Source organism: Mercenaria mercenaria, unplaced genomic scaffold (assembly GCF_021730395.1).
Source record: "Mercenaria mercenaria strain notata unplaced genomic scaffold, MADL_Memer_1 contig_3023, whole genome shotgun sequence".
Classification (NCBI taxonomy): domain Eukaryota; kingdom Metazoa; phylum Mollusca; class Bivalvia; order Venerida; family Veneridae; genus Mercenaria; species Mercenaria mercenaria.
In genome coordinates this window covers 45,237-59,080 of record NW_026461125.1, presented here as the reverse complement: position 1 = coordinate 59,080, position 13,844 = coordinate 45,237, and positions in this window count along the sequence as shown.

The following is a 13,844-nucleotide window of genomic DNA, read 5'->3' as shown; positions in this document are numbered from 1 at the left end:
TTTATAAATAACATATCACTTGAAAATATTTTCTTAGACACGCGAAAAGTACATGTAGTTTATTTCAGAATGGTATTTTCTGAATTAATATTTTTAGAAATAACACCTGCACGGAAAAGATATTTTAACAGATTGCGAATCAGGATCTATAGGATGTTGCCGCATTATTTTAGATTCGCATACTGACACTGCGATAAAAGAGTTAATATACGGGAGTGTACGGAATTCCGTATATTACCAATATACGGGAAGAAATACGGGAAAACTAATATACGGGCGTGTACGGGACTTGTATATTTAAAAGTCCGTATACTAGTAAAATAGAGTTTTGACAACTTTCCCCATGATCTAGTATACTGACCTATATTTTGATTCCACTTCACCCATTTCAAACTTACACTTGAGACCATAAAGACAATAATTCTTGCCAAGTTTCATAAAGATTGAGTCATAACTGTGTCATTTCGTGTGTTTACGAGGCAAATGTTGACGACGCACTACGAATGACTCAAGAAGACGGACGCCTGGCAATGACCGGTCTCGATAGCTATAGTGAAATCAACAAAAGAAAAATCATGTCTGAGTTGTCAATAGAAAACTACTTTCTTGTCCAATAAACCACGGAAGTATTCGTATTTCAGGAGGTAGGTTACTTTAATATTTGTATGTGCGCATGTCCAACCGGACGCTAACGTGAAAATTTACGATGACGTTTACGTCAAATTAAATGCGTTTGTATATCCATTCTTCTGAAAACAAATCACCTGTCTCCGATCTGATGCTTTATGGTTTAATAATGCAGACATAATGAATAAACTGCCGCGGAAATGCTTCAAAACAATGTCGCCTTAAAATGACGTCATTGACGTCATGACGTTACGTGTCAGTTACCGCGCAAAATTAATAGCTTTTATTTTGAAAGTACTTAATTCCGTGCATTATCTTTATTTGAACTATTTTCAAACAGCCATTATTTGCTGAAATATTTTTATGAGTCTTTTGCTGTGAATAATGATCAATATTTTGCTTCTTTTATGTAGTTATATTGAAATGTTATGCGGAATGTAAGAATGGATGATGGTAACCAATGTTGTTTGGAATATAGTTGGGTGAACGTTACTTGTTAGGCCATTTTCAAATAAAAAACTAGCAGTTTGATTTGTAATACCTATGTTTCAGTTTCCGTTGATAGTTTGTTACTTATATACTAAAACTGAGATCTAAAATAGCTTAAATTTCAGTAGAAAAGTGTGGTTACTTGATTTGAATTGATGTTACCATGGAAACGGAGCCCGTGGCCTTTATATCTAAATGTATAATGCAAAAGCGTTGACACTGGTCTTTTAAGGAACACAGCTTTTGACATTTTATTTTCATTTTAACAATATCCATTAGAATAATAGCAGCATGCTGAACGATTTTTCATGAAAACTGCCAGACGAAGGGTACTGCTTTAAGTATTTTAAGCTGTGAAATTTGTTTGAATAAATGCAAATAATACGTTAGAAATAAGCTTTTAAAGCTAAATTAACAAGAAAAAAAATGTTCAATATTTTTTTATTAGAAATTACGACAAAAAGCAAGATATAAGCTATTTTAAACATCTCTGTTGCCATGTTACTTTTAAAATAGGGTACCATGTAAAGTGCTTGGTATTTTGCTAATGATATTAACCGAATATTTCATGTTGGTCATTAACAGAATGGTACTGAAGCCGTTAAAAACCTCGTTTTTATACATAGTTTTTTTTTTTTTTTTTAAATGAGAGAAAATGCATTTCCATGGAAACACGAGCCCCACGACATATACATGTACATTTTAAGCTTATGTAAGAAAGCAAACGCGCATACTAGAAAATATATCAAATAAACAGACTTCTACGAATATAAATGAAACTAAAATACACTTAAAAGTGTTACATATCCGTATTTTCCTTCTTCTTTCAATATGAAATACCTTTGGAGGGTCAAACATGGATAAAAATTGAACTTGAAGGGACAGAGATAAACGAAACTGAGATTGTAGTAGTTAAAACATCATATTAAACAAAATACAAAAAAATGCTGCGGTTCAACTAATTTAAATGTATCCTGGTAACAAGGTAACCTACCTCCTTAAGACTGTTAAAGATAAAGCTTCATCATATGGGCGAATTGCCTTCGTAACAGTCACAAACGCTTTCCCGTCTTAAATTGAAATATTTGATAAAAAATGACTGTAACATATAGTCTGCCAGTGGCTACGATTCAAAGCATCCTAGTGTAGTTTTCTGATATTTTAATAATATTTTGATATATCTTTTCGTTGCCGTGCGATCTGGAGGTCAATATTATAAATGAGTAATGTGAAAAAACAGTAATTATAGTAAGGAATTGTTTTACACGAAGAAGGCCCGAAAAGGAATGCAGAACGAATAACCCAAGATGAGATTGTATCCTTATAATATTATGTACTACGCCTAGGTATTTTAAACAAACAATAATTGACCTACCAGAAACGCAGATGGTACCTCCACATTGATCATATCTTACGAAGTTAACATGATGAAATTGCTCAGTCTGGTACATTACAAGCAATTCTAAATGATCACCTGCCTATACTTTGTCAAAGACAAACTTGTAAAAATGTATATTCAATAAACATAAAAATATTGTAGTAAAATCTTTAGAAAATACGATGGATGATTTTTTGCATCAGTTGATGCAATTGTGTGACTGGTCAAATATAAACTGTGAGCTGATTTTCTTTAGAATTTCTGGCTTAGTTTTAAAAGAAACTTGTGCAGTTTTTGATTATATTGCTCCAATCAAACAAGTATGTCTGAATCAAAGAAGTAAACCTATAAAAATATATTTCTGTATGAATGCATAAAATTCAAGCAGAAAAAAAAGAGTAAAAACTGTTTTTTTTTTTTTTTGTTTTTTTTTTTTTTAATTCCAGGAACTTAATTCAGAGAAAGTGGAATGCTATTTCTGAATATTTATCTAACAAATTAGGAAGAGATAAATATAGTTAAAACATCTCTTATTTCAGATAAAATGTTTAGATGTAATAAGAGTTAATATTTACTAACATTGTTTTAAAATCTCGACGAAGAAAATTGATTTGAATATGAGAATAACAAACTATTTCAAACATATTCTTTTTTTCTAATGTAGCTTCTGTGTTAATTGAAAAGCTTCCTTTACTTCTAAACTAATAGCTTTAAAACATTATCGGAAAAATGCAGATTGTATTATAGCAGGGTGACACTCAGCGCAAAAATGGATATGGGGTGGTCACAAAAGATGTCATTTACCAAAATGTTGGCAAATGTCCGCAGTTTATGATTTCTGGCAAAATATATTTCTCAAACTAGTGCGGGCCGCGAAATTCATGATGGCGTCCAAATTCCTGCCATTTTTGTCAGATATGATCAAATTACTCGTTTTTCGTTTAGATATGATAAACAGCATATATTTCATATTATATCAATAAAAGGTTCAAATGAACAAAAACAGAAGAAAAAATGCTAAAATCTTTTCAAAGTCAAAGCCAAATTCAAGGTCAAACCTGAAAATTAGTATTTTACGGCTTTTAGGTACACATTATTGCCTGTATTGAAACACGAACAAGTATGCTATAATACATTAATAGCAGAAATTAAACAAAATGATTACAAAAGGAAAATCCAAGATGGTGTCCACGATGGCCGACATTATCTTTAAAAGCAAAATAATTACTATTCAGTTCATATGGTTCTCAATATCTACACGGTCAGAGCATTTTAGTTAAAACTATAAAAGGTGAACATATTTTAAACTGTCAAAAAGAATGATTATAAGAAAGTAAAAGGTCAAGGTCAAATTCACGGTCAAATCTCGAATGTGTCCTTTTCGTTGTACGTTCTATGAATCCAAAGGATCTTTTCACAGATTTTCTTGAATAGTATTATTACATGTAGTAAGTTCATAGCAAGTGAATATATGTAATTGTTTACCATTGTTGCTGTTGAAAGCAACATAAAAATGACTGATAGAATGTGTTAATATAAAACTTACTAGTACATTCTACAGAAAATTCTAAGATGGCGTCCATGATGGCCGGCATTTTCGTAAACCTTTACAGAGATTATTAAAGTATAGTAAAATATGTTGTTGTTTTTTACATTCATTAACTTTCAAATATTTTAGTTAAAACTGCAAGTGGGTAGAATTATTATTAAAATATTGCATTGTAAGAAAGTTATAGGTCAAATTCAAGGTCAAACATTTAAATAGTGCTGGCTTCCAAACGTAACTGACGTTATTTTTATATTCGGATGGTTGCGTCCATTAAGAGACCCAAAACAGCGTATAACATCTCTGAAGCTGAAATGCGTTAACGTACTTCTAAATTGTCAGGTATTAAGGTAAAATTTGAATTTTCTTGTGAAAAACACGAGGTATTTTTGTATTAAAATGTATTTTAATATGTAAAAATCTTGCAAATTTTCATTGATTATAGTGATAAATTAAGAAATAATATTATATCCCAAACAGCAATTTATCATTGAATAAAATCACTGTTTTGGTCTCAGGTGCAAAGGAAATATATCACACGGTCGCAGTCCGAGTGATAAAATGATATGCATTTAAAGGAAAATATATGATGTTACGCAACAGAAAATCGCGGTTTAAAACATATCATTTTGATTCCAGTACGAAATCAAGGATTATTATGTACATTTTTGACAACATTTACCAGATATGAGACTGTTCTGTGTGGTTTTCTTTCCCAGCATGCCGCTATGACGTTTGACTCTATGGTGTAATTATTGTGGCGTGCAAACAGTGGTTTCTTTCATAATAACACACAATTTTCAGTCCCATCTATTAAATAGGAAAACAAGTCTGGTCGTGTTTGAATTGTTGGCATTGCAAGGCTTAACTTTCATATTTCTTTGGGTTGATGCGGGAGTAGTTGTTGAGGGTGTGGGCAGAGGGTATAAACGGATACTACAAGCTTGGACGGACATACGTACAGACAAAAGTAAATCTAACGGCACCCACATTTCTGGGGGTGCGGGAGCATAAAATCTTGGTCTTGAAAACTGTTATCATGGTATTTATGCCACTCTTTATTAAGCACTTCAAATGGTGATGTAAGCGATAATTATAGTATAATTAAAATCCCGCTTTACAGCCTCCAGATACATTTAACGAAATAATAATCGTTTTTGTTTTGCCATTCCCTACTTTTTTTTCTTTGTAATGGATTTACCTTTGTCTTTGCGTCTGTCCTAAAAGTTAGTTTCACATGTACCTCAAAACATATTTAATCTAACATCTTGAATCTTAAAGAAATATTATATAGTATATATTAGTGTAGTACATACTTCCTCCTCCTGATGATGTGGAATTAGATAGTATTTGTGCACCTGAGGCAATGTTTGGTATTTTACTCTTGCAGATTACAATTACAATTGACTGAGTCAATATATGCATAAAGGGTCTAAAAGTTTTGTGCTGCATATAGATCTAAAATGTGGTTTACGTAGTCTTAAAGGATTATTATATAGCAATTGAAGTTTTGTTTGATATGTTACTCTACCAGACCAGAGTTATGACCCTTAACATTGTTTTGTCAAAATTATGCATACCTTGAATCTTGAAATTTTACAGAAATGTGCTGTTCAAGGTTGTGCACCTTGGGTTTTATTTGGGATATTGTAAACAATTGTTTACTCTTTCAGTGTCTTTTATCTCGTGTTTCTTTGAGATTTTTAGTATGCAAACTCCCTCTTCCTGATGATGTGGTATTAGATAGTATCTGCGCACGAAACAAACAAAAACTTAAACAGGTAATATAAACATCTTTGTCACATCTGTGCCACCATAGGTAGTACTAGCTTCGCAGTGAATATGTGGTTCCTTCAATGTGTATTATGTATACGTCATGAGCATAAACAACACACAGGTTTTGTTTTTTGCAACCTTTAAAGTTTATACTCCAGCAATGAATATTAAAAACATCAATATCAATTACTTAATTGTTTTTCACTGTATCTGAATCCTCTCGAATCTGTGTAGAATGTTTAAATTGACTTTTGTGTATGGAAAAGTGGATTCTATTCAAGTTGAAAGCGGTCGTCTGCTTTTCATTCACTACTGGATGCACATACCATTAAACATGGATTAAAACCCTGTAAAATACCCATTACAATAGGAAAAACCGTTAATTAACCCCATTAATTCTTGCATCACTTTATTTAACATGTTTCACAATATTAATGGGTAACATGTTAAAATACCATTAAAACACCCATATTTTACCATGAATCATGCCATTAAAAATTAAGTTTGGTAGCTAAAAAATTCAATGGCTTTGAAAAAATAGTGAAATTCTGTATATTTTGAATTTAACAGGATTATTCATGGCCCTTAAAATTGATTTAATGCCCATTAAATGTTCAGGTTCTGTACGATTTCATTTAAGAGTAAACTTAATGGTCCTTAACAGCAATGTGATGCCCATTAAATACTTCATTCTGTAAAATGTGATTCGTATATTTTCTTTTTTTGGTTTTTGGCTTGCACTCCCATTGAATGCTTATAATTCCAGTCCCATATTGTTCTAAAATGGACTTTAATCACAATAAATACATACTATGCACACATTATCTATAATATATCATGATGTTATATTTAGTTGCATTTAAGTTATTTCCCCTTGATGCAGTTACGCCATTGTTTTCCAAATGTTTGCCAAATTGTGTTCCTACAAAAAATCGGATTTATTTCAATGAAAGTCGGATGAAAACATATTAGTTTATTTGATAACATCAATCTACATTATTTTGGTAAAGGTAAATATGTATTGATGCATGCCACTTTTCTGTTTTTTGTTTTACCTGTCCAAATAATTAGCTTTTGTATAAGAAAAAGGGTGGGGTAAGGAATTTACATTATAAAATGTGCTCAGACCAGTTTAGATTTTCAAATTAATTTTCCAATCCTTGAGTAGAAACTAAGGTTTATAGAGAAGTGAACAGTACACATGATTGTCTGACTTAAATTCATTTGGGGCATGGGCAGATTAATCGCTTCTTCGTTCCGATGAATCAAAGAGTGTGATACGCTTGACTGGGGAGGGGTGGGGGTGGGGAACTTGTGATGCAATCCCTCAAACATTTGCTCTTAGCTGTTTAAGTGCATGTACCAGAGCACAAAGTACTGAAGTAGAGCTAAGTTGTGATTGCCCATTGTGCGCTGACATTGTCATCAGCAGTTGCTTTTTGAATACACCAGATGCCTAATGTCTGTACCAATAAAAACTTGGTCAGAATTTTGGTCAATATTATAATGTTGAATAGTTAAAACTACCCACATGGTCACTTGACCTATTAAACCGGTACCTGTAAACCTTTCTCAGTACATATGACAGAATAAGGATACAATATGACAATATGTACGAGGCTGTTACATGTGTTTACATTACAAAATCATGAGAGAAAAAAGAAGAAACAAATATTCTTCTAGCTCATGCCAATTAAAAATGTTCATGGAGTTTTAAGGAGCCTGTTAACTTATTTTAATGGTTTATTTTAAGCAGCTTTTCATGGCCATCAAAGTCATTTTAACAAGGTATATTTTACCAGGGTTTTAATATACATATTTCATGGCTTTTTAATGTATGACATTAAAACTATGGTCATGAAAATCCCATTAAATAGTAAGAACTAATGGGTGAATTTTAATGGTGACCTGTTAAAACTCTGTTTAAAACGTTTGAAAAAAATAAGGCCAATTTCATGACCCTTTTAATGGCATGTGCATGCAGTAGTGATTCTGCAACTTTGGCCTTTATAACTCATACAGACAATTCATACATTCCGTTCCGCTGAATGTAATATTTAGTATAATTATAGACAAGCTTTTAGACTATGATATATCTTTTTATGAAATTTTTGTGATTTAATGTAGTCAACTACGTCAGCCTATGTCCTATGCTCAATATCCTGTATGAAAATTTTTAAAATCGATTGGCTTTTGTCTGTATGAAATTAAAGTCGACAGAAAGGGAGGAAATGTGGAAATATGTCTATTATTAGTCAAGTGGCTAGTCCATATCATTTAAAAAAAAAAAGTGTTCCATTGTCTTGCGTGTATGAAAATATCATTACTTTGGTATATCTCAGGTTACTTTATATCTTTTCCGCACCACAACGTAATAAAACGTATAAGCGTCTGAAGGCCTTTTAACGCTTTCATAGAATAAACATTTATTTTGCGGATATTTCTGAAATATAAAGGTACGAGGGGCATTTCAAACGTAATGCAACTGGGGTGATATAAAGCGCGCGTTTGATAGATTTTAAATTATTTACGCGTCATACCCTCAAAGTAATCCCCCTTGTTACGTACACAAAGTTTCAAACGTTTAATCCAGTTCTTAAAGGCATCTTCATACTCATTTTCAGGTATACCCAGCATACACTGATAAACAGCGGACCCCAAGGCCTGTCGGGACCTATACCGTCTACCAGCTAAATGTTTTTTTCAATTTAGGGAACAAGAAATAGTCACACGGGGCTAGGTCTGGGGAATATGGTGCATGTGGAAAAACTCGAACCCTTTCCTTGTTCAAAAACGAGGTCACACAAGCAGACTTATGCGCAGGGGCGTTGTCATGCAACAACGATAGGTCCTTAAAGCCAGTGTGTTGGCGACGTTTGAAACATTGTTTTTTTTAAGTTTCTTTAACACTTTTTCTTTATAAAATATACCAGTCACAGATTTTCCAACCAGTTGCATAATAGGGCCACGTATATAAAAGAAAATAACAAACATTGCTTTCTTAGCACTAATCAATCTTTTGGCAATTGAGGGGCGGCGACAGTTTTTTGTAGCCCATATTTTGTTGTTTATTTTTCTGGTAGGCTCGAAAAAGTGAACCCATGTCTCATCTCCAGTAATAATGTCAGAAAACTGCTTTCTTTGATATTTTGGAAACATTTTAAGCAGTTTTCTGGCGGTTTCAAGTCGGACATGCTTTTGCTTGTCTGACAACAAATGAGGGATCCATCTAGCTGTAATACGTCTCATTTTTAAATTACGTTTTAGAATGCGTCTACGCTTGCGGCTGAAATACCAACTCTACTAGCTATCTGATGAACAGTTAGTCTGGCATCAGACTTAACCACATCACATACTTTGTTAACCATAGTGTTAGAAGTAGCACTACAAGGACGTCCCGATTTTGGTGCATCATTAATGGAGTCACAACCGCTTTTAAACTCCTTAATCCACCTCGTGACGGTGGCATACAACACTTCATTCTGTCCATGAACAACACACAATTAGTCAAAAATCTTCTTCGCTGATACGCCAAGCTGGCATCGAGTCTTTATATAACCTCGAATTTCAGCTGCCTTTACACTTCTCTTGCCAACCATTTTACTATAGTATCAATGACTATATGTTGCGTTTATCACTGTATTAGCGATAATGCTGCGTGTACACCTGTAAATTTGGTATGTCTGTGTAGAGAATGGATGTCTCGCTATATCGGTATAATTTTCAAGAAAATCCCGTGCAAGGCGAGGCCGTACGATAATCAGTTGCATTACTTTTGAAATGCCCCTCGTATGCAGAGCTCAAATTAAAAAATTTGCTGACACTTTAAGACAATATCAGTGAAGATCTTTTGAATAATTTGATGTTCCAAAAAATGGGCTGAATTTGTGTAATTTCCGAGTGCAAACATTTTTCGTATTTCTTCTTAATATTTAGCCGCTCCGATAAAGCAGGTGTTGAGTCATGAATCCGATCAACTGATTAGCCGTTTGCTTTCTGTTGTGATTACATGGATGCCCTAAATGTTTTGCACCGTCTCTGGGGTACCTGTTGAAAATACTATGACTGCCGCTACCTATTTGAAATAATATTTGAAAACGGGGTTAAACCGAAATTAATACAAAGAAATGAGTTTAACTGCGACATGTACCTCTCACAAAATGAGAAACGGAAACGGACAAATGAATTTTGAAGAATAGACATCTATATTTATTTCATAATTTCTATTTAATAGTTTCTGAGGTTACCGAAGTTGAAAAATATCAACAAAATATATTTTTTTCGAAAACTTTGAATTCTCAAATATTCACAGACTTTACTGTATTGTGGTCACAGGTTGATTTTGTAATGGATTATTATTCAAGGATATGTCAAGGACATTGCCTGTTTTTAATTTTGTTATCGGTTAGAAGCGAGATATTCATGTATCATGTAACTGCGAATATCTATAATATGGTGAAAAGTTGCACATTCAATAAGCTCATTTATCAGCACATTTGTATTAAATCCAAATTAAATCAGCAAAGAATAATAATCCTATAAACGTAACTTATTTACTGTACTTGAAAATATTTCAATGATTAATGTTTATGGTACAATATTAGTATTATACAATGGTAAATGTTAGCTCTGTTTAATTTGGTCTCTGTAGAAATGTACGTGTCAAGTTAACCAAACACACTACAAATGAATTAATCATTAACACCACGATATACCAATGTAAAAAAGAATTATTAAAATACATAAAAAAGAAATTAAGGCTAAGTTATTTAACAAGAGGGCCAAGATGGGCCTAGATCGCTTACCTAAGAAATACGTCATAACAGTGTAAACATGTTTGACATAGTGATTTCATGGACACAAATATTCTAACCAATTTTCATTAAGATTGGACGAAAATGTGGTCTCTTGAAGTGTAAACAAGTATTTACTTTAATTCGACCTAATGACCTAGTTTTTAAGCCAAGGTAACCTACATTCATACTTGAAATAGATTTGATCAAGGCAATTATTCTGACTAAATTTCATGAACTTCTACCTCTATCGCATACAAAAGATTTTTCTTTGGTTTGTCCTAGCGACCTAGTTTTTGATCCCAGATTACCCATTTCCGAATTTAGCCTTAATTTTATCAAGGCTATTACTTTGACCAAATTTTATGAAGATTAATTGAAAAATACAGTCACTATTGCATACACAAGGCTTTGTCAATGATTTGGCCTAGTGGCCTAGTTTTTAATCCCAGATGACCCATTTCGAACTCGGCCTAGATTTCTTCAAGGTTATTATTCTGACAAAATTTCAGATGACCCATATTCTAACTTGTCCTAGATGTCATTAAGGCAATCATTCTGACTAAATTTTATTTATATTCAGTCTAAAGTATAGCCCCTATTGCATACACAAGGTTTTTCTTTAATTTGACTATGTGACCTAGTTTTTGATCCTAGATAACCCATATTCAAATTCGACCTAGATTTCATCCAGACAAACATTCTGATCAAATTTTATAAAGAGCCGGTGTAAAATGCAGCCCCTATTGCATACAAAAGGGTTTTCTTTGATTTGACCTAGTGACTTAGTTTTTGACCCCAGATGACCCATATTCGTAACTGGCCTAGATTTTATCAAGGCAATCATTCTGACCATAACTCAATGAAGATCATTAAAAAAAATACAGCCTCTATCGCATACACAAGGAGTTTCCTTGATTTGACCTAGTGACTTAGTTTTAAATCCCAGATAACCCATTTCGAACTCGGCCTAGATTTCTTCAAGGTTATTATTCTGACAAAATTTCATGAAGATCAGTTGAAAAATACAGCCTCTATCGCAAACGCAAGGTTTTTCTTTGATTTGACCTAGTAAACTAGTTTTTAACCAAAGATAATTATTTTCAAACTCGGCCTAGATTTCATTAAGGCAATCATATTGACAAAATTCATGAAGATCAATTGAAAAATACAGTCTCTATTGCATACACACGGGGTTTCCTTGATTTGACCTAGTGACCTAGTTTTTGACCCCAGATGACCCATTTTCTAACTCGGCCTAGATAATCATTCTGACCAAATTTCATGAAGATCAGTTAAAAAATACAGCCTCTATCGCATACACAAGCTAAGTGTTGACGGACGACAGACAGACGACAGACGCCGGACATCGGGCGATAAGAAAAACTAACCTGTGAGCAAAAAATGAAAAGAAAAGAAAGAAAAAGACTAAATGCAACACTATTCAAACTTGAAAAGCAGACTGGAAATGAAGAGTTCAAGTCAGTTAGTTAAAACGATGCGGCAGAACAATTATTATTGCTATTTTAAGAAAGTTAGTTGTAATTAACGATTCTTGTGTAAAGTCGTAAACTACCGAAAATAAATTCTATATATGAATGTAAGAAAAAACCCTGCAAAAATAATGGAAGAATAACCCCATTATTTAAAACAGAAGAAAATCTCCCGCAATTGAACTCTCCCCGGGTGTTCGCCAGTATCACATGTAGGAGGAAACCTCCTGTCGGAGATTTTCAAAACACTTATTTTCAGGTTTAAAATAGAAAAAACACGACATTAAAGACTAAGAATCATAACTATATATCAGAAATTTTGTTAAAACCCAATATGGGGTTTCCGCAATTTTTAAAGTGAGAAGGACCTCCCATGGGTTAACGAAAATCCCACCGGAGAAAAAAATACTCTAATCCGAGGACTAATTTTAAAGTCGTCCCAAGAGTTCATTGTTTGAGACATGTAAAAGAAAACGGCCAATTATTTCTCTATGACACTGGGACTATCTTACAGCCGCCAGACGGCACTTAAAGATTGTTGTTGAGATAGTTAATGAAATTTGTAAAAATATCTTTTCTGAACATAGAATGCCTCAAAGAATAATAAAAACAGACACGGTTTGATTGAGTCTTTTCATGAAAAGTAATGAAAATGAAACAAAACTCTCACCCCTAGCACCGGTTTCAATGAAACTCTGTTAAACATCACTTAAATGGACTCCATATCCGAAAGGACCAGAAAATACAACACTGAATCAAACATTCCAGTCTTGAGAGAAAAGCCTAGACCAGGTAGGATCGCTGAGTCACAAACTTCTAGAATGGCGGCGATTGTTTAGGGTTTTCTTCAACTTATGTCGCAAAGTGACATGGCTGGAGGTAGCTTACCAGTTATGCACCGTTTATGCGTCGGATAATCAGATTTTACATGCAAAATTTGGTACGATAAAGTAAGATCTAGGTTAATCAAACACAGCTGACAGAAGATCAAATGGCATCCAGAGTGACCATAGAAAAAGATTTGGGACGATTTTGCCTAGAAATAAAAATAGGTTTTTGAAGTGTATTGCCAGTGGGAATAAAATTTTGCTACATTATGTATTTTTTCTGAAATAAAAACAGATACCAGCGCGTTTCCCACCTCAAAAGAAGTTAAGGCTGTCGACCTCTGCTTGCAAGTGTATCCTAGTTACTTTGTACGATTCACGTTGAAATTTGGCACATTTCATGCCAAAAGTCCAAACTGTGGGTGGCAGATACAATTTAGAAAAAGACTCGGTTTTGATTCCAGCTGTTAATCGGTACATCGGCAATAGGTCTACTTCCTGATTTACATGGATAACATAAAAGTTCCCGCAAAATAACAAAAGTGTATTGACGTAAGTGGGGCAAGCTTTGAAATGGAACAAGAAAAAAAAATTGACGTTTGAAAGAGAACAATACATCAACATACAGTATTCCGATTGCTCCTCAGATTGAAAACAATATACAGTATGTTGCTGCTGCAGCTATTTACAGCGGATTCTGAGGACATCATTAAAGTATTTGAAAATACTAAAATTATTTTTGTCCTTTGGTAAAGTGATGTATTTATAAATACTAGTTCTCGCATTGTCTATTTCTCAAAATAGTTATTAATTAACAGCTCTTTAAATGGGATTGAAGTATCACAACTACATTATACTTGTACAGAATGCCTAACGTGGAAAACACACTTTCTTTTATTCCTCGAAATAAAAACT